Source organism: Myotis lucifugus, unplaced genomic scaffold, assembly GCF_000147115.1.
Source record: "Myotis lucifugus unplaced genomic scaffold, Myoluc2.0 scaffold_112, whole genome shotgun sequence".
NCBI lineage: Eukaryota > Metazoa > Chordata > Mammalia > Chiroptera > Vespertilionidae > Myotis > Myotis lucifugus.
The window spans coordinates 762454-784562 of record NW_005871160.1 but is presented as its reverse complement, the minus strand read 5'-3'; the positions used below and the strand labels follow the sequence as shown (position 1 = coordinate 784562).

Genomic DNA, 22109 nt, shown 5'->3' with positions numbered 1-22109 from the left:
CCCAGCCCCGCGCAGCTTTGTTCCTCGGTTCGACCCGTGCCCCTCCTCGCCTGGCCCGTGCCCCGCCCCGGCGCTTTGTCTTCCCGGTTGCCCCCGCTAGTCTCTACCCCCGGCCCTTTGTTTCGCCGCCGTGGCCGCTTTTGTCCGACCCATCGCGCCCCGCATCCCATCTCTATCACCTCCCCGCAGCTGTCCTCTCTCCGGTGCCCCTTTGTTGTTTCCCTCTCTATTCGGTCCCTCCGTGACCTGCCACAGACCCAGGCACCAGATTGCTCTTTTTTCTTTTTTCTTTTAATTTTTTCTCATGTGTTCCCCTCTCTCCTTTCCTGCTGGGTCCTGATCACCCCCAGAGGCTTTGTCTTCCCCACCCGTGGCTTTCTCGCTCGGCACCCCCACTCCCCTCCCGTCACCGGGTGATTGATCCACTCCCCACTGTGTGTGCCGGCCGAGCCGAGCTGTCTGAGCCCCAGGCGGGGACTCACTCCATCTGGTGCCCGTCCGCGCGGGCAGAACAGGGTGAGTGGTTTCTGTGGGTCTGCAAGGCGCGTGGGGACACTTACTTTCCACCTCGCGCTGCTCCCCTCCGCACCCCTTTCTCTCGGGAGTGCGTCCCCACTCCCCCAGTGTCTCTCAGGATTACAAGGTCTGCAGGTCTCTTCGCCGTCTCTCTTTGGGCCTGTGGTTGTTTTGTTGGAAACAGTAACCCTGGAAAAAGATCGGGTCTTTGGTTCTTGGTCGCCCCCTCCTCCCCCAGGTCCTGGGTTTCTGACGTCCCTAGGCCAAGGGCAGCTGGTGTAGCTTTAGCTTAGCTGAGGGTATTATTGTAGGACGCTTAGAAGAGGCGCAAGGTATAGACATATTTTTTTTTCTTCCAGTTGGTGTGTGAGAATAATTTCAGATATCCACATTGGTTATTCATTTGGTATGTGGGTAGCAGTTAAGTGAATTTTGATGTTAAAAACTTGTGGCGTGGAGAATTTTAGCATTTTCTGGAGACTCTAGGTGTGGAGTTTAGTTATTTTACCAGCAACTCCTGCTTTGTCAGGAAAAAGGAAGGCATCGTCCTTAGGAATTGATGTGATTATTCCACTTTTTCTTACTCATTAGAGAGTTTACAGTTATGTGCCGCTGCTCTGTAGATTTATGACAGCCTCTCCGCTCCATCTTTGGAGTTGAGATGAGTAAAGTACTTAAGACTGCAGTTTCTGTTTGTGGAACGCGTTAATGAAATGCAGTGAAAGTACATATAAATAGTCTTAATGTCCTGGCTCTTCTAATGTTGAAGGAGCTTTGCATTTTCAGGGTGCTTATTGTGATGGTAGCGTTAAAAGCTTGGAGTTCTGTGTGGGGTGTGGGGGGAGGGTGGTGTGGTGTATTTATTTGGCTTGAGTAGCCTGGTGCTGGGAATAAGACCGTATTAGATTTTCCAGGATTTCCACCCTATTAGTTGATCACAGAAGATATGTTAGCTATAAAAATCATTTGGAGCGTCATTTCATTTGTAAACTAAAGTTCCACAAAAAGTACTACTAGTAGAGGATATGAAAGATTTAGTGCGAGGAATGTGGTGTAGTGGAAAGCATTTTATTTGAAGGCTGTGATTAGAACTAGGTAGTTTGAATTTTAATTAAGAGGAAATCATGTTTCATGAGTGATAGGTGAGGCATTAGTAAAAATTTGCTGTCTTGGTTCCATGAATAGATTTTTACTAATTATCATTTGTCTCCCTTACTAGTTCTTAGTGTATATTCATTCTTTTGAAGGTAAAATCTTGAGCACACTGTTGTTTTGCACACTAAGTAAATGTTAAGTATTGTAATAATGGAAGGACTTGTGCATATAAGAATGATCACACCTATATCATGAAAGCAACTTTTACAAATCAAGTTGTGTTTTTTGTTTCCAGAGTGTGTAAGACCTGCATATGGCGACCAAATAAAACAGTGCTTTTACTAAATTATATCAAACAATAGCAAATGTAAAAATATATCACATGAACTGTTGTTGGGAGGCTTTCTTTCTGATTATTGATGATTTAAGCTTTAAATTTATTGTTTAAGCATATTGCAGATGTGTCTATAGAGAGTATATTTTCAGGAAAAATAGGCTTACTTGCAATATTTTGAGATCTATTCTAATATATTCTTCTAGGTAGTAAATTTTAAGCAGTTAAATTTGTTAAAAAGTTACCTCTTGTCCTATACTAACATTTCTATCAATGTCTTTTAAGTGGCTAAGAAAAAAAATGGTTTGGGAGAAAAGGCACTCTTGCCAGCTGTAATTTATTAAGTCATTTTTGGCACTCTAGATGGATAAAGGTATTAGGGAGAAAAAGAGTGTGCTTGAAAGTTCTTGCAAATTGTCTTAATTCTAGTATTTGGTCATTTTTAAAAATAAAATTTAAAAACCTAGAATGAGGCTTTAAAACATTTTGCATTTCACTTTCTCTTAGTACTGAATTTCATGTTATTTCAACTAGGGGGAGTATTTTCTCATAGATTGACTAAAAGTTGTTATTTTTGGCATCAGGCTTCTTGACTATTTCCAAGTTACTCTACTTCCCCTGGGCCAGTTTCCTAACTGTGTAGTAAAATGGGAATTGTAACAACTTGCCACATCTGCACAGGGTTGCTGTGCTTTAGGATTTGGAGAAAGCATCCTTAGATGAAAGGTGTGGTTAGAGTCTAGGGATTGTTACTGTATTAAGCTGATGTGAAGTAGGTCATATTTTATGGGAAGTCAAGTAGGAGGTTATGAACTAAGTTCTTGGTAAGTCACATTGGTGATAGTGGGATGAAAAACAACAACCACCCAAATATGTATTACTAGTAGCCTGGTGCACAAAATTCATGCACCAGTGCGGTCCCTAGGCCTGGCCGGCAATCGAAGTGCAAATGTCTGGTGTGGAAGGGCAGGTCCCAGCTGACCTCTGGGCCCTGGGTAGCACCTGGGCCCCGGACCTCCGCATGACCCCCTCTGCCTGAGTCACAGCACCCGATTCCCCATGCAGAGCTGGGGTGAGCATGGCCAGACTCTGTGGGCCAGGGCACAGCATGGGCCTCTGGGCTGCCCAGTGGCGCCACATGGAAGCTGGGTGGGTAGCGTGCTCTCTCCTGGCCAGCCTCACAGACCGGCTCCTGTGCGAACCCAAGGGGAGCCCTACTGGCCCCTGCGGCCCTGATGGCTGTGGCCCGGCTCACCCGAAAGAGGCCGTGCAGGTGTGGGGTGGGCTCCGCGTGGGCACCTGGCACCTGAGCGTGGGGGCTTTCCTGGTGCATGATCCCTGGCGTTCCAGGGGAGGGTAGCAGGGGGAGTGAGAGCGAGCTCCGCAGACCCCCCAATTTTTTACCACCACCCTTCCCCCCCCCCCCCCCCCGTTACCCCGGCCCAGGTAACTGGCGAGAGGTCGCAGCACGTTGCCGATGCCTGCCATGTTTCACGTCACCCCCTGGTGGTCAGCACACATAGCGAGCGGTCGAACTCCCTGTCAAACGACTGCCTGAGGGGACAATTTGCATATTAGGCTTTTATTATGTAGGATAGTTTCACTAATAAAACAGATACTTTTTCCTCCTATAAGCTTAGAGGGAGAGGAAGAAGTAAAATAAATTACAGGGTGGTGTGTATGTAGTGTGTGTTGTGTAAGAGACTGAAGGTCTGTCGAACTCAAATGTAATAAACATACTAAAAGTATAGGATGCTTTTCTTCCAGTGACTTTTGTGCATGTGGTAATATTTAAAAAATAATACCACAAAATGTTTTCACTAGACTCTAGGCCAATATACCTTATATTTTGAGTGCTTTGTTAATTGTTCTCAAGAATATTTTCTAACAACCAGGACCATAATTTCAGACTTGACCCTTGCACTTGGGATTCATTCTCTCTTTCCCTCCTTCCCTCCATATATATTTGTTTATTTATATAATATATCAAAACCTGTTGCATTTTTTGTTCCAGGTAGATGATATCACGTCCTAACTAGTTCCCCGAACCAGGTTTTTGGATTCCTCTTACACTAACCCTTTACCTTTAATCACTGAGAACAGATAATTTTCTCTTCTGAAAAATTGCTTTTATCTGTCTCCTTTATCCTCACTCTCACAGTTCAGCTCTCATCATTTCTCACCTGGATTACTATAGATATTGGCAGTTTCTTCTTTTTGCTTCTAGACTCACCCCCCTTTATCCAACCTTCCACACAGTCTTTCTTTTTTATTTTCTCCCCCCCCGCCCCCCACAGTCTTTCTGAAGAGCAAATCTGATCACTTCACTCCTAAGTTACAAAACCTTTCAATGGCTCCCCCTAGCAGCCTTCATTAAGAGAGGCAGCTGAGTGGATAGTTTATGAGGCGGAATTTGATATATATGCAGGAAAGTTACTGATACTATAGGGAATTTAATTGCTGAAGTACCCAAAGGAATGGATATTTTCAGCTATAGGCAGTTTCATAGCCCCTGAAAACATTATAGTAAAACTGTTAGGCAAAAGTTCCTTTTGGATTGTTAGAAAATGCTGTATTGTTGTACAAAACTGACAAGCTTAAATTTCAAATTTTCTAAGTGGTTGACTGTCAAGTATTTCTCAAAAGGTTTCACTATTTTTAAGTGTTTTAAGTACTTAGGTGCATAGGCTTAAGACACTATAGATTACATTTTAGGGTGATCCATGCCATTGAACCAAATATAAGTTGATCATCTTAAGAGAGACTAAGGTCTGTGGACAGATTACTTACAGATACTTTCTCCAAGCTTCAGGTTCTACCTCTATAAAATAGAGAATGATAATTTTGTTATATTTATCTGGCAGGCACATTGTGACTATCAAGTATGGTAAGCTATGTGAAATTATAATTGTTAAAACGATGTATAGGTTATTTGTATATAGCAAAGCACTCTACATAATATTGTGATTATAACGATTGGTTTCTCCTGGTAACCTTTCACAGTCTGGGCTCAGGATGGACTTTTAATATGCAACCTGTGGTTTGTGGGTCATGTTTTAGGAAGGCAGCAGTGTATTTAGTGCAGAGGACCGCAGCCCTTGAAATATGTGCCTTTGCATTTTGAGCAGACATACTTGGTAAATTACTGCTTGACCACGGATGTTGTCATTGAGTCACCCCCAACTTTTTGGGGTCTGATTCTTACTACTTTTTTCTCTGTTTGGACAGCTGTAATAATGTAGGAATGTTGAGTGCTCATCTCTCAGACACCTGCCCACAGTTCTGGATGCCCCTATAGTTCTGGCACAACATCATGGTATCGTGTATGCCTCATTAGGCCTTCTTCTGCTCCAAGAAATGAAATGATATCCTAATGTTGTGAAAAGAGTAATGTATTTCCTGAACATACTATGGGGAAAAATAAGCAATGAAGTCTCTATGGCTTGCTTTGTATAATTGGTACTAATTACTTATCTGCATAAATATTTGTGTAGGTTTGTTATGTTGAGACAATGCATGGTGATAAGCATGACAGCTTTTCAGTCAGATTGGTCATATTCACGGCAGTTTTGGGAATATTTACACTGTTTTAAGTTTCATAAAAATGAGAAGATGTAGAAAACACTGCTTCATAGGTATCCTAAGAAGACATGAGATGAAATATACTAGAAAACCAAGTTGACCCTTTTAATTCCCCTCCCATGCTTCCTATTATATATTCAAAAGTTTTAATTTGGTCTTAGAACTAATTTTTTGTGTGTGCATTTTGCATTAATTAGGTTATATAATCTATAATAATAAAAGGGTAATATGCTAATTAGACTGGATGTCATTTCGGACATCCTGACGAAGCCAGGGCCAGAGGGAAGCCAGCCCGGGTCCCGGGTGCCTGTGGGCAGCCGGAGGAGGGAAGCAACCCAGGTCCCGGGTGCCTGCTGGCGGCCAGAGGAGGAAAGCCTGGGTCCTGGGTGCCGGAAGGAAGCTGGTGCCAGCAGCCGGGGGAAGGAAGGCCTACTCTTGCACGAATTTTTGTGCATCGGGCCTCTAGTATATAAGAATAGTTTCTCATAAAAAGTTTATATAACCAGGAAAAATGGTTATAACTTTCTAAAACCTGGAGTTTTATTAGTGTGGTAAAGATTGTGTTATATAACTACAATATTAGTTGCTTTATAAAGTATAGAACCAATGACGTGGATTTAAAAAACCCTATATAATAATAGCCCAGTGACCGAAACGGCAGAATGACCAGAATGACCAGAGTCCAGAACAACCACGGCCCCTCACCCCGGCTGGCTGCCCCCCAGCGAGCGGTTAGGGGCAATCAGACAAGCAGGCGATCAGGGAGGCAGGCAGAGTGGTTAGAGGCGATCCGGCAGGCAGAGGTGGTTAGGGGTGTTCAGGCAGGCGAGTGGTTAGGGGCGATCAGGCAGGCAAGCGAGCTTTTAGGGGCCAGCGGTCCTGGATTGCAAGAGGGATCCCAGGTTTTGAGAGGGTGCAGTCAAGGCTGAAGGACTCTCCCCCCCCCCCCCCCCATGCACGAATTTCGTGCACTGGGCCTCTAGTTATTATAAACAACTTATTTTGGAACTAGTCTTGCTCCAGATAGAGCATACTAATTTTAAGCTCATTTGCATAATTGAAGCGAGTGTTTTTTACCTTTTTGGAAAACTGCAGAACCACTATGGTCTTGCCTTATTTTGCCAGCTTATATTTTTTAAAAGTTTTTATTGATTTTTCTTTTTCTTTTAATGAGCAAGGAAGGGAGAGAGAGAGAAAGAAACACTGATGTGGGAGAGAAACCTCAATTGGTTGCCTCCCAAAAGCATCCCGATTGGAGATAAAATCTGCAACCTGGGTATGTGCTCTGACTGGGAATCGACCAACATATTTTTTGGAGCAGTTTTAGGTTCACAGCAAAATTGAGGGGAAGGTACAGAGATTTCCTATTACCCTGCCCCCACACATAAATAGCCTCCTCCATTAACAACATCCCCCAACAGAGTGGTATATTTGTTATAATTGATGAACATATATTGACACACTAGAGGCCTCATGCACGAATTCATGCATCAGTATAGTCCCTCGGCCTGGCCTGCGGGATCAGGCTGAAACCGGCTCTCTGACATCCCCTGGTGCACCGAAGGACTCCATTGGTGCATGATCAGAGCTGGGGAGGGATGCGGGAGGTTGGACAGCTGGGGAGGGACCGAGGGAGGGCTCCTGCGTGTGTCCGGCCTGTCTCACTCAGTCCTGATCGGCCGGATCCCAGCAGCAAGCTCACCTACCAGTTGGAGTGTCTGCCCCCACGTGGTCAGTGCACATCATAGAGACTGGTCGACCAGTCGGCTGTCTGCCCCCTGGTGGTCAGTGCATGTCATAGTGAGCGGTTGAGCTGCCTTAGCATATCATTAGCATATTACGCTTTGATTGGTTGAATGGACGACCAGACACTTAGCATATTAGGCTTTTATTATTTAGGCTTATTATCATCCAAGTCCATAGTTTACATTAGGGATCACTTTTGGTGTGTATTCATTAGGTTTGGTCAAATATGTAATGTGTCTACAAATATATCTGCCATACAGAGTCGTTTCCTTGTAATGTATCTACAAATATATCTGCCATACAGAGTTGTTTCCTGCCCTAAAAGTCCACTGTGCTCTGCCTAGTCATTCCTCCCTCCTCCCTACCCCCTGACAACCACTGAACTTTTTATTGTCTCCATAGTTCTCAGCACATTTTTTCAAATTATTTAACTTGTGGTTTGAGTGTGAGAAAATTTTTCATGCAAAAAATTATATAGTTCTATAAAAAGCTCCTGATCTATGTAGCAAATGGAGGAAGCAGAAACATTGAGGTCCTGAGACATGAAGAAAGGGTTACAGGAAATGAGTATAACCATGTTTTAGTGGTTCTCCTTTATAATTGTTTTAATAACTATATTAAAGAAATAGTTGTTGGTTGAGCACTTAATAGGTATAAGACACTGGTATATACTGGTCTTAATATAAACATGGCTAAGATGGTTTGGTGAAGCCCATGATTTAGTGGAAAGTACACAGACAATTACAATAGAGATTATAAGTGCTATATCAGATGTATAATGTTGGTGAGAACAGAAGTGCAAATGATTATCTTTTAACTGGAGGAAAGTTCATAGAAAATATGGGAGTTGATAGGGAGGGGTAGGAAATAAAACTAGGAAAGTGGTTGGGGCCTCTTAGAAGACCTTGAGTGCTAAGCTAAGGATTTGAATATCATTCATATGGGGTGGGGAGGGGTTACTGAATGTTTTTGAAGAGGTGAGGCTGAATATAAACAGTGTAGTAAAATACATTGGAGTTGATGGAGACCATACGATAAATATGATCAAGATATGATCTTGGTAGGCCCAGGAATGGAAAAACAAAGCAGCTCGTTTTGAGGCAGAATGGTGTAGGAAGCTTTGGAATCAGTGCACTATCTCTAAAATAGATCTGTGGCTATGAGCGTATCACTTAATCTAAGTCTTGACATTGTCTAAAAATTTGGAGCCCTGGCCGGTTGCTCAGTGGTTAGAGTGTCAGCATGTGTCTCTCACACTGATGTTCCTCTCCCCTCTTCCCTCTCCCTTTCCCTCTCTCCTCTCCAACCATCCCTCTCCCCTTCCTCCTTCTCCTCTCTCCCCCTTCTCCCTCTAAAGGTCAATGGAAAAAATATCTTTGGGTAAGGATTACAATAAAATAAAATAAACAGTAAAAAACATTTCAAGGTATTCATATGAGGATTAAATGAGATAGGGGAAATAAAATGCCTAGTTCAGTTCTGAAAGTAGTAGGTCCTTCTTTCCTTTTCTGGAGTGGAACCTAAAGAATGAGATAGGCTAAGGAAGAACAACTGAACAATTGAAACCTTAGTGATGAAGTAATTAGAAATGGGAAAGTCTGAGTGAGGTGAACAGGTATAACATAGGAGAACCTGCCTAACATTTGTTTCTTTTAGCTTTTCAATAAATGCTGAATATTTAACATTTAACATATTTCTGCAATTTATAAATGTATCTATATTGATTATCTATTTAATCTGTCATTGAGCTCCATAAGGACAGGATCATTATTTTGCTTATCTTGTATAATTATGGAGCAATTGCTAATGGGCCAGAATGTTACCTGTTGGATGAATATGACTTGCATGGATTTAATAATATTAGTATATACACTTGCCACTAGGTGGCATTCAGTTTAAGTGATAAGGCTTATTATGTTCAGCAAAGATTGCTTTTTCTATGGAGGACCTCCAGGGAAACTGACCCCTAGATTATGTTCAGTTTTCTACCATTTCTGGACTATACTTTTTGAAGTTAAATATGAAATATACAGCAAATAGAAAGCTTACTTAGTGTGTTAAAAAAATGAAAAGCACAATGGCTTTAGAATATGTCCTGTGGAAAGAAGCTGAAGGGGAGGCTCATTGAAATTCACAAGTGACTACATTTCCTATCTCTAAATGTACTTAAAGTGAAGCCTAATGGTTAAATTTTAGGGCCATGGTTTTTCTTAAGACTGTGGATGGAGGGGATGGAATTTGTTTCCTACCGGATTTAATGAAAGATGATGAAGTGATCTCTGTTTGGCTACTGGGCTGTGTCTCTATGTTCTCTTATTTACTTCTGGTATATTGTGCTCTCTCTGTGGAGTGACATAGCATAAAATGTAACTACATCCTGCTTGACAAGTATTGATTATTTCAATTCCTTGGATTTAGTAAACATCAGAGCTGGAGAAGACTTTTTAAATCTTATGTTCTAGCAGCGGTTCTCAACCTGTGGGTCGCGACCATCGGAAAACACATATAGCATATCAGATATTTACATTACGATTCATAACAGTAGCAAAATTACAGTTATGAAGTAGCAACGAAAATAATCTTATGGTTGGGGGTCACCACAACATGAGGAACTGTATTAAAGGATCGCGGCATTAGGAAGGTTGAGAACCACTAACCACTCATTTGCACGTAGGCACAGCAGACACAAATAATTTACAGTTAGCTAATGGCCGAGACACACTCAATGACTGAGCTGGTACTAGTAACTAGTTACTGGTTTGATTTTGGAGAGAGACTTATGCTGGTTTTTTACTCTTTTTTGTTTATACCACTCAGCTGCCTTTTAATGTTACGTGCTCTTTGTTTTTTTGTTTTTTAAGTGTCCCCCCCCCCCCCCCATTTTGTGGGGACTTAAACCAGGAATACAAATCTCTTAGCCTCGGAGCCCTGGTTGGTGGAGTGCTGCTGCCAGTGTTGCTTACTAATCGGTCAGCTCTGAGCCTGCCTGTTTTTTCCTTCTTCGCTGTTTTCCTGTTCTTGATGCTGCTTGTGTTCTTTATCTTGTATTTCTGACTGACCAGGGTGGCCTCTTTGAGATTATACTTGTTTTCATTACAAGCGTCTTCACCACTGTGCTTTAGTTACCCCTATCCTCAAGAACTGCCAGGGTTCAGTTATATCTGGTCCACTCCAGTCTCTCTTTTGCTCCCCTAGTTTCTTAGTTTTGCCACCTGCACTAAATTTCAGCTGTCTGAGTGTCTAAAGCAGCTGGAAGAGAAAATGGAACCACAAAAGAGATTGAGAGAAAAGAAGACTGTCATATTGGGAAGGAGGCCACAACTTGAAATTTTATACTGAAAGATGGGCTGGTTTTGAACCTGATGATTTTCATACAGTGATTTTTTTTTTTTTTAGTGTATATGTCAAGACAATATTACTCTCTTGACAATGGGATTCATTAAAAAATCTGTGCTTATCCAAATGTCAAGGAAGTGAATTAAATGAATTTTAGCATTTGAAAGATAGTAGTGATAGTTCTGGTAATTTACTTACAGCTTTAACCATTATTATTTGAATGCCATTATTTGATTAAATGGATAGTACTGTATTAGTGAGAGTTGCTGCTTCACTTATTGTCATGTTAAAATAGCCTGCATAGCTATAGCTTGCAAAGGTTATTTCGTAATTATTGGTAAACAAGCCATTCTTCATCCTGACCTTCCTCCATGATATATAGTGTGATGTATACATTTTACATACAGGATTTAGTAGCATGTCATTCACTTAGCCTAGTTTCTTAGCTGTAACTCCTGAAAGTTGTCAATTGGTAAATTAAGTATCTTTTAAATTACATTAGAATTTAAATTTGCATGGTAGCTTAGCTGTGCGGTTGATTTTTCATAGCTTATTTATATAATTATTTCAGGAAAGTGACTGTCTTGTGGAAGTTTTTCTTAAACACTCATCTTGATTATTTTTCTGATTGGAAAAATATGTATTACGGGGCCTCAAAAGTTATTTAAATATATCCTGTAAAGTGAGTCACTGTAGTCTTCCACTAGAAAATTAACCCTTAGCAATTGGGAATATGTTCTTCGGTGTGTTTTTTTTTTTCCCTCCCTAATGGAAATCCTAACAATATTTTAATGTATATTTATCCTTTCAAGTTTTTCTTTTTAAAAAATATTTATTATTCCCCCAAAGTGATTTCTAAGTATGTTGTTTAACAAGCTCAAAGAGTGAATGTAGAGCATAAGAGCGTAAGGAATAGTGCCTCCTGCTTCTGGTCTTTTTTAGAGTTTGATGTGCAGCATTCTTCCATAATTCTGCAGAAAGCATTTCCATGCATATATGATTAAAAAAATTATTCTCTGTCTGTCCTTCCTTCACATAAATAGGATCATATTGCTCTTCAACTGTGGAGAGCGGCTACAGTGTTTGGACAGGTTCAAGCCTCGGACTTAGGAGAGGGCATAGTTCTCTCATTGCCACGTGCAAGTCCCACCTTGGAGGGCAGAGCCCTCCCAGCACATTATAGCCAACAACTATAGTTGTAAGCTTGAACCTATGGTCCGAATACGTGGCCCCACGTGTCTGAGTAATGTGGGCTTGATAGAGTTCAGGTACATGTAATTGAGTAGGATCGAAAGCCATGAGAATGTTGTAAACATCTTGACCACACCCTTACATTGCCTCATGGAATCTGGCTATAAAATAAAGACACGGCTTGTAGTCCATGGCGCTGTCTCTTCATCCGGGAGCAGCGTCCCACCCATACCCAGCTTCTCTTGTCTGTCTTTTCTCCATCCTTCACCTTCCCCTCTCAGGGTCACTGAACCAGGCTGAGCATGGCACATAAGGCGCCCTGGGGCTGAGTATGCCATGGCCGTGCCGTCCGCCACATTCAACTACATGGGAACAGTATTTCTTGTGTAGTTCTTGGTGTCAATAGGTATGACTTCCCATTGTTCTTTTTTCCCCCCTTTAAAAAAAGTTTTCATTCCTACAGTTTTTTTTTTAAAATTTCTTTATTGATTAAGTTATTACATATGTGTCATTTTCCCCACATTACCCCCCATACCCCCCCCCCCACTCATGCCCTCACCCCCCTGTTGTCTGTGTCTATTGGTTAGGCCTATATGCCTGCATATAAGCCCTTTGGTTGATCTCTCCCCCTACCCCCACCCTCCCCTACCTTCCCTCTAAGGTTTGACGGTCTGATCGATGCTTCTTTGTCTCTGGATCTGTTTTTGTTTATCACTTTATGTTGTTCATTATATTCCACAAATGAGTGAGATCATGTGATATTTATCTTTCTCTGACTGGCTTATTTCACTTAGCATAATGCTCTCCAGTTCCATTTATGCTGTTGCAAATGGTAAGAACTCCTTCTGTTTTACCACAGCATAGTATTCCATTGTGTAGATGTACCACAGTTTTTTAATTCACTCATCTACTGATGGGCACTTAGGCTGTTTCCAAATCTTAGCTATGCTGAATTGTGCTGCTGTGAACATAGGGGTGCATATATCCTTTCTGATTGGTGTTTCTAGTTTCTTGGGATATATTCCTAGAAGTGGGATCACTGGGTCAAATGGGAGTTCCATTTTTAGTTTTTTGAGGAAACTCCATACTGTTCTCCACAGTGGCTGCACCAGTCTGCATTCCCACCAGCAGTGCACGAGTGTTCCTTTTTCTCCACATCCTCACCAGTACTTGTCGTTTGTTGATTTGTTGATGATAGCCATTCTGACAGGTGTGAGATGGTATTCCTACAGTTTTTAATAACCAGTAGCCTTTGCATAAAGTAGTTGCAGAAACATATATTCTCATGATTGACTTTTCTTATTCTGGTAAACTTTTTATTATGATTATTTTTTTAATTAAATTGATCGGGGTGACATTGATCAACATGGACATGTCTCTGGATTCCAATTCAATTGCCATGAACATCTAGCGACTGTATAATCTAGTATGTAATGTTGCTACTGGGCATTCCTGCTCTTTCCCTCACTAAGCACCCCTCCCCCCCAGTTTTGTGGTTAACCCTTAGTCATCCATCAACACATGCTTGGCTGTACCACTACGCAGAGTAGTACCTGGCCTCAATCCAGGTAGAATATAGATCTGAGGCAGGAGGGAAAGATTGAAAAGGAAATTGGGATTTTTTAAAATCGAATTTATTTTTTAGAACAGTTTTATTTGAGTTTGTCTCTGCATTTTATTACATGACTTTGGAAGAGAGGTTGTAGGAAGAACACAGGCTGGTGATCATGATACAGATTCCGTTCACTAATTTGGTGATATCTCTGGTTCACCTTTTCAGTGTAAATGTTACCTCTTTGATATATGCCTTAAGTTAAGTATGATATTATATGTGTCAAAGAGCTTAGAAAATAATTATTGTGCCACGTAAATGAAAGGTATTACTATTCAGAATGACTTGAGTCTCACATTTCTGGTGTTACAGATACATTCTTTCTACTATACTGGAGTATTTTTAATTTTGTTTTATGTTAAAGTGTTGTTTAAATGTCATTTTAGAGTTTTTGCTGTGAAATTTTGTTTTTTTTCTGACTAAGGCAGCAGCTGTGGATGTGGCTTAAAAACTGATGAGCATCTACAATGCTGAGCCTTTTGGAGCAATGAAAGGCTGCTTACAAATGGTAACCACAGTTGCAGTGAATTCCATGTTTGTTATTTGTGAATCCCTAAGGGTAAATGTGTTCTGATGGGGGGTGAGTTAGGATAGTATAAACTGAGTTTTCTATTCTGGTAATCTTTGGAACAATCATTCTGCTACTTTGAAGGAATTTGGAATATCTTGCTTTATTGTTTTAATGATTCTTTCACTAAACGTATTATTCATATATGTGTAAAGGTAAATTGAAATTTTAAGATGTTATGGACATGGTTTCTGTCATCAGATATTTTTGCTCTCAGCATCTACTGTTCATGCTTGCACTTGCTGATGATGTCTTATAGCTACTGTTTAAAAGCTATAAATATTGGGTTGCTTGGAACTAAATATTTTCTATTTAGTGTGATTAGCTCATACATATAGTTTTAGGCATACTGCATATACCTGTGGAGAGCAGCTACAGTGTTTGGACAGGTTTAAGCCTCGGACTAATGAGAAGGCACAGTCCTCTCATGGCCATGTGCAAGTCCCACCTTTTAGGGCAAAGCCCTTCCAGCACAATTACAGCCAACAGCTATACGTATTTGTAAGCTTGAACCTATGGTCCGAATACGTGGCCCCACGTGTCTGAGTAATGTGGGCTTGATAGAGTTCAGGTGCATGTGATTGAGTAGGATCGAAACCCACGAGAATGCTGTAAACATCTTGACCACACCCTTACATTGCCTCATGGAATCTGGCTATAAAATAAAGACACGGCTTGTAGTCCATGGCGCTGTCTCTCCATCAGAGAAGCAGCGTCCCACCAATTCCCAGCTTTCATTCTCTTGTCTGTCTTTTCTCAATCCTTCACCGCCCCCACTCAGGCTCACCGAACCTGGCTGAGCTGGCTCGGCACATATGGCCCCACATTGGGCTGAGTATGCCATGGCCGTGCCAGCCCACCACATATACCTATTTTTATTTCAGAAGTATCAATGTTATTGAGTAGATCCAAATAGTTAACTGTAAATTATTAGTAGTTTTACTCTGAGATATTCAAGACCATCCTGAAATTGAGCTATAAGAAATGAGGGAGCTGTGGTATGTCCTATCAAAAAATCTAGAAGTTAAACTTCTTCAAAGAATTCTAGAAAATGTTTATTTTTTAAAAAAGGGGTGGCGGCAGGTAAGAACAATAGTTGAAACAAATGAAAATCCCTAACCAAAAAATACCCATCATTGTATATGTGGCATTATGATCAGTGTTTCTGAAGGTTTTAGAGTATATATTTGCAGATCTCTGAACTATTTATGTATTTAAATTATCATAATAGATTTACTTTATCTGTAAAGGCAGTGCTTAACATACTTCCTCATCATAAATTGTTGAACATTGAAGATATTAAAAACTATGGATTAAATATGCTTTTAAAATTAACTTTCTTGTCCTTCAGTTTGTCTCATTCTTCATTCTTCCTAGTGGTTGAAAGAGTTTAAACTTTTATTGTAGTTGAAACAAATGAACTTTTACAGTCACATCTGTTCTTTTATTTTATGGGACATATTTTCAGGAGGATTTTATGCACATTAAAAATAACAATTTTTGTGAATTTAATTATTATCCACAGTCACTTTTAGATATAAAAGCATTCCCAGTGAATTACTTCTGATTCATAACCAAATTTTAGCAGAGCAGATGTAGACTACCAATGGAATAATTAGCTGAAAAATATTAAGGAGTTGGAGAGCCCTTTGTGTAACACTTAACTTTAATTTCTTGGCCAGTTTATATGAATAATTAAAGTTTTGAGGCAGTTAAATTTCTTCTCTTGGGATTTTACAGTTGTCACTGATAGCTGTAATCACTAGGGAAGTAGAAATATTATTTCCATCAAACAGATGGCTTTTCTAGCACTAGTTCCTAACAGTGCCTACTGAGGTTCGTATTTATGTTGGATGATTTCCTGATCACACCGACTTGGTATACGTTTGAAAAATCACACCTGGTAATAGAATATGATGTAGATATTAAAATGGCGTAGTGAACTTCACAATTTCTAAAAGTTGGAAGTGTAATGTACAGTTCCTGTGCTCTTGGGGAAGGTAGTCTGTTTTTGTGAGAGTAATCGCCTAGTAGTGGATACCAGTGCCTTAACTGTCCTTTCAAGGATTCCTCTTCTACTTTTTGACTTTCATTAGCCCTGACCTCAGTGTGCTGTTTTCATTTCTGCTTAGTCAGATGACCAGTCTATCCAGTGCTTTGAGGGATTGGCAGGTGTTTGTTAGGATAAAAGGTAGGTTTCTGTTGTGTATGAGGAATATTTGTAGAGAATTCAGTGTGGAAGGGCTACAATTACAAAATCAACATTATTGTTTCAGCTTTAATGTGGAGATTTTGTTATAAGTGGGATTATCTTTCACTTTTTAAATGTTTTTTTTCTTTTCCTGTTGAAGATATAAAAACATGCACACACACACATATTGGTAATACACATGCATACTTATGCTCCTGAAATTTAAAAAACACTTAATAGTCAACTATTAAGATTCTAAAAACTTTGTAGGCTATATTTATCCTATAGCAAGAAATGTTTGAAGTCATTTCTTAAGGAGATTACAAAGAAACTCAGTGACATTTTGGAGATAGGTACAAACAGATTGCGTTTTGGAAAAGTAACATGGGGCTTTATTTCCTTAATACTGTCACTGGTTGGGGTCAAGTTGTAAGAGTGAATAGAGCCATGGTAGATATATCTTGACTTAGAGCTATTAAAAATTACCAAGAAGGCAAAAAATTTTGGTGTTTTACACATGTTGGGGTGGGAGCGATGGTGTCATTTGTGGAGATGAGGTGCCACTGAGATAAATGGCGTAGTAGAGGAGTGTTGAGTTGGTGTTGATGAGAAGTTTCTGGTTTTGAGGATGTTGAGTTTGAGGCCCTTGTGAGAGGATTAGATGAAAATATCCAGTGGCCAATTGTATATACATTACATCTGTGGTTCCTGCAGTTCAGGAGAGAGAGATCAAGGTTGGAAATACATACTTGAAGACTACTAGATGGTAATTAAAACCTCCGGAGTGGGCTAAATATCCTGGGGAGAGTTGGAGTTAGGTAGACTGACACTGGTGAGCATCAACATTTAAGGAATGGTTAGAGGTGTAGAAACCAGTAAAATAAAAGTAATAACAAAGGAGGTGGGACAAAAACCTAGATGGTGTAGTGTTACAAAAATGAAGAGAGGACTTTCTAGAAGGAGGTAAACCGCTCAGATATGTCAGATGCTGCAAAGAGGACAAATGAGACAAATCCAAAAGCTCACCAGATGTAGGACTTCAGAGACCTTGGCAAAAACAATTTCAGCGAATGGTGAGAGTTATAATGTAGTTTCTCATGGGTTGAGGAAGTTGAGACAACTCTTTCACAAGTAACTGCTCTGAATTTGGGAAAGAAGCCTTAGGTGCTGCCATGCTGCTTTTTAAGGTGGAATAGGCTTCTTTAGATGCTGATTGGAAGTGAAATGAAACAAATCGAAACTCCTATTGTTGCCTTATCTATAACGTTGTGTAGCTTCTCTTGTATTAATGGAAAGTCTGCATGAAAAGGGCTTTGTTGGGGTGGGGGATACACATTCAGTAATGCTATGACTGGGGACATTCATGAATTTGATGTAACTTTTCAATCTTTTCACAATGATTGTCTTATTTGGAGAGGTGATACTTATACTCTGATTCTTTTGAAAAATTTGCTTGGGGTCTAGTGATTAACTGAGGTGGTGGATTTAATTGATTCCTGTGAAGCCAAAGAAGGTTGCCTGTGTTTGGGGTCTTTATCCATATACCGCCAGAGCTGTGGAACACATGCAGCTGTTTGTTCTGTGTTTGTACTATATCACAGGCTCAACTTGTAATTGTTCACACATATCAATAGAGAGTTAACATGTACCCCAGTTATGTGATTATGTATTAATAAACTATAATGAAGTGTTGTACTTTACTAATACACACATTGGAATATGTACAGAAATTTGAAATGGAAAAAATATTGTGATAAAAATGAGGTAAAGTTTTAAAGATACTTTTAATAGAATGGTAGAAACCCTTTTTATATTCACAAGTATTTTTTTTTATTGAGAACAGTGTGTTTTATTTTTATTATTAGTATTTGATATACTTTTATTGGTTTCAGAGAGGAAGGGAGAGGGGGAGAGAGATAAAAACATCAATGATGAGAGAGAATCATTGATCCGCTGCCTCCTGCATGCCCCCACTGGGGATTGAGCCCACAACCCCAGCATGTGCCCTTACCCGGAATCAAACTATGACCTCCTGGTTCATAGGTTGATGCTCAACCACTAAGCCAAGACAGCTGGGCAGAGAGCAGTGTATTTTAAATATCACTGTTACTTTAAAAACTGTGATAAAGTATACAGAATACACTTCATTATTTTTAAAAATCTTAGTTAAGACTTTGTAACGGAGTCATTCAAAGAGCTAGTTCCAAGTTCATTTTATTTCTATACAAATCAAGTGGTTTTCATAGCTGAAAAGCCATTGTTTAAATGCCAGGCTTATCTTAAGTGTTTTTAATTTTACAAAAATAACTGCGAGGTAGCATACTCCAGGAAGTTGCCTGTCTTCACAGGAAAAGCAATCAATTTTTGGACATTATAAGAAAAACGAGTAACTTGTCAAGTTTCACAACCTTTTTAAGTGCTTTACCACGAGATAAAGAGCAAACGTTTGTTCATTACAAGAGATTTTTGTGGTCACTCCTTATCTTATGAAGATATATTGTTTTATAAAACTATCCATAACACCTGGTGGTACTTTGTGCCATTCTGTGGTCATTTTCTTTGCTTGCTAATGAAAGATGAAATGAATGAGTTTCTTGTGTGACGGATCTCAGTAAGCTTTTTACAGAAATCTTGTGTTAGTTTGGTTAAAGCAGATAATGCTCTCATGGATTTTACTTTTGTTAAAGAAGTCAAAGAAGCTTTCTCCTGAAAACAGCCTTGTCTTTTGTCCAGTGCTCCCGCCCTTGCCCATAGCAGAATGCCTATCATGTAGAAGGCACTCAGTAAATACTAAGCTGTAGAATTAATTTATATTTGACAGTGTTTTCCTGTAGATATTTTCTTAGAAGTTTTTGCATTTCATTAACAAGCCAGCAAATACTGTAAACTATGGCATATTAGAAAACCATCTATACTGTTTATCAACTTTATGGTAAATTTCCCACAATCTGTACTCTTCCTAATAGTTCTTCCTTCCCACCCCAATATCTTCAACAATGTTTTCTGTACATATTTATACAGTAACTTATTTACTGACAGAAAAATACATTTTGGTTTATGTCCATACTATTCCCCAAGCCATTATTCAGCTCTTTCTACCATGACAGGAAGAACCAGTCTATCCTCATGCTATGTGGCTTCTTAATCTTACACTATTTTATAAGAAACTGCTAAAGAGGCATCTAAACATATGTAGTTAAATTCAGTGAAAATTTTCACTGAATTGAAATCATGACTTTAAACCTTGCCAGAGATAAGAAACTCAATACATACTGAGATGTGACAGGTGTTTTAGGTAGTACATTTTTAAAATATCTTACTAGTTGTGATTGCTTTCCATTGTCATTTGCTAATATTTTGAGGCAAAATGTACAAGGAGGATGAGGTTGTTGCTGATAGTAGATGTAAATCTGTATTTTAAAAAGTTATCTTGGTTATTTCTATCTTTTTTTGCTATCTTGATATAGCCATTGTTGATTAATCATTATTTTTACTTGGTAAAGAAGGAATACTAGGAGGAAGAGGTACCCCACTACCATTTACTTACTTAGTGTGCTTGAGTTATTAGTATTTTCTCCAAAACCGGTTTTGTTGTGAAAATCATCTTAAGGCCTTCACCTGTTTTCTGAGGGCTCAGGTCATTAACTGGGTAATTTATGGTAATGTTGAAACCAATCAGCCAATGAGAGCACCATTGGCAACCCTTTCACAATGTGGAACACCGACTCTTCCCTCAAGTTGGGATCCTCTGACAGACTGAAATGTAGTGATGTATTCTGATTTGTGATACTCACTAGAATATATACAAGTGGTCAAAACAGACACACACACAAATCTCTGCAAGTGTATAGAGGTTACTTTTAGTGAGAGATTAAAAAAATAAGTAAAATATTGAGTTAAGGGCTTTAGGAGAAAAAGAAAGTTGGAAATAGGATAGATAGGGAGTGTCAGGAAGAAGTTGCAACAAGATAAACTGCTCATGGAAGGGCTCACTGACATTGTGACATTTGGGCAAAGGACCTTAAGTATAAGATGAGAATGTGAGGCATGCATGTATGTGGGGGAAGAATATTCTAGCAAGAAGGAACAGCAAATGTGAAGTCCCTGAGGCAGATATGGTGTATGAAGTGAAGATAGGAGTCAAAGGTGATTTCATGGGTTTTGGTCTGAACAACGTTAATTTCAGGTTGCCCTCATTTTGATAGGGCAGACTGGTTTGGGGTGTGAGATTGGGAGATGAGGGTATGCAAAGGAATAATTTGCTTGGATTGCTTCTGTATTTTGTATGGTGACATAAAATGTCAGGCGAGTCAACTCTGGGTAAGAAACATGATTTTGAATATCTGTTTTACTCTTAACTTGATGATAATTAGGGGACTAGAACTAATTTCTTTGCCCAAGCAAAATATAATTATAAAGGAAGGGAACTTTTCTGTAGTAAACAAAAGTATTTTTATATTAATTTTTGGTTACCTAAATAATTACTTGCTTTATTCTATTAAAATTGCATGACTTTTCTCCCAGCCCTGTTAAACAATAAATGTGATAAAACTGTACAGATTAGTATGTAATCTCTGACATATGAGGAATGTAAGTACTGATAATGCTCTTACATTTTTTTTTTACCATTATGATACTGTGATTTATAAAAAGTATATACTTGAAAATATCTCTCTCATATATATTTGGTTTTCCTGGCTCACTGCTCCTCTAACCCTTGGAATTTAAGCATAGATACCAATAAAGGTGTCTTTTGTTATGTTAATGAGGCAGCTTTTGGAAAGGGCCTAAGGATGGGGGCTTGTTGCCAGTGGGGCCAACAGCCCTGTGATTAGAGAGTTGGAACTTTCAGTCCTAACCTCCCAAACTCCAGGGAGCAGAAAAAGGGGTTTTATGTTGAATCAATGATTTAATCGGCTATTATGAAGCCTCCATAAAAACCCAAGTGACAGAGTTCAGAGAGCTTCTAGGTTGGTGCTCATGTGGATGAGATGGGAGAGTGGTACGCCTAGAGAGGGCATGGAAGTTCTCTTCTATTTGGCTGTTCCTGAGTTATATTTTTTTATAATAAACCAGTAATTTAATAAGTAAAATGTTTCCCTGAGTTCTGTGAGATGCTCTAGCAAATTAAGTGAACCCAAGGGGGGAGGGGAGGGCGGTCATGGGAACCTCCAGTCTGTAGCTGGTTTGTCAAATGCACCTGGGCTTTCGACAGGCATCAGAAGGAAGGGGGAGAGCAGGCTTGTAGGACAGAACCCTTAATCTGTAGGATCTATTTCTATCAGATGGATTGTGGCAGAATTGGATTGAATTTTAGGGTACTTTACCAGTGTCCAGAGAATTGCTTGTTGGTATGGGAAACCCCCTTCCCACATTGGAATTGGTACCAGAACCCATTTAACCACATACTTAGGTCTCCAGGCATCACTTGAAAGAATTCTTCCAAGAATGCTTATGTTATGAACAATTAATTCACGACAACTGTATCTGTCAAAATATCTGCTTATATGGCCTGTTTTCTATACAAACTATAGTTATCTTATATAATAAAACCCTAATATGCAAATCGACCGAATGGTGGAACGACCAGTCGCTATGACACTCAACGCAGGAGCTGCCCCCTGGTGGTCAGTGTGCTCCCACAGGGGAAGCGCTGCTCAGCCAAAAGCCGGGCTCATGGCCTGCCAGCGCAGCAGTGGTGGCAGGAGGTAAGGAGTGAGGGGTCCTGGATGTTGAGAGCCCTGGACTGCAAGAGGGATGTCTGCCTGCCTGCTGGCTTAGGCCCGGTCCCGGGGGGATTGGGCCTAAGCTGGCAGGCGTACATCCTCCAAGGGGTCCTGGACTGCAAGAGGGCGCAGGTCAGACTGAGGGGACCCCTCTGCCCCCCAGTGCAGGAATTTTGTGCATAGGGCCTCTAGTCTTTCTATATGAGCTTTCT

At 40.0% G+C, this 22109-nt stretch overlaps 1 protein-coding gene across 5 annotated transcripts in view; it reads left to right on the top strand.

Annotated features, from left to right (window-relative positions):
• RBPJ (recombination signal binding protein for immunoglobulin kappa J region) overlaps window positions 1-22109 on the top strand; it is a 105922-nt gene that overhangs the window by 1426 nt on the left and 82387 nt on the right. The window contains exon 1 of one of the 5 annotated variants that reach the window (XM_023757725.1): window positions 118-516. The exons of 2 other annotated variants lie outside the window; for them this stretch is intronic. The gene's annotated coding sequence lies outside the window, so the exon portion shown is untranslated. Of the gene's footprint in view, window positions 1-117; window positions 517-22109 lie in introns of those variants that run through there. 2 more of the 5 variants (XM_023757727.1, XM_023757728.1) reach the window with 2 other exon arrangements.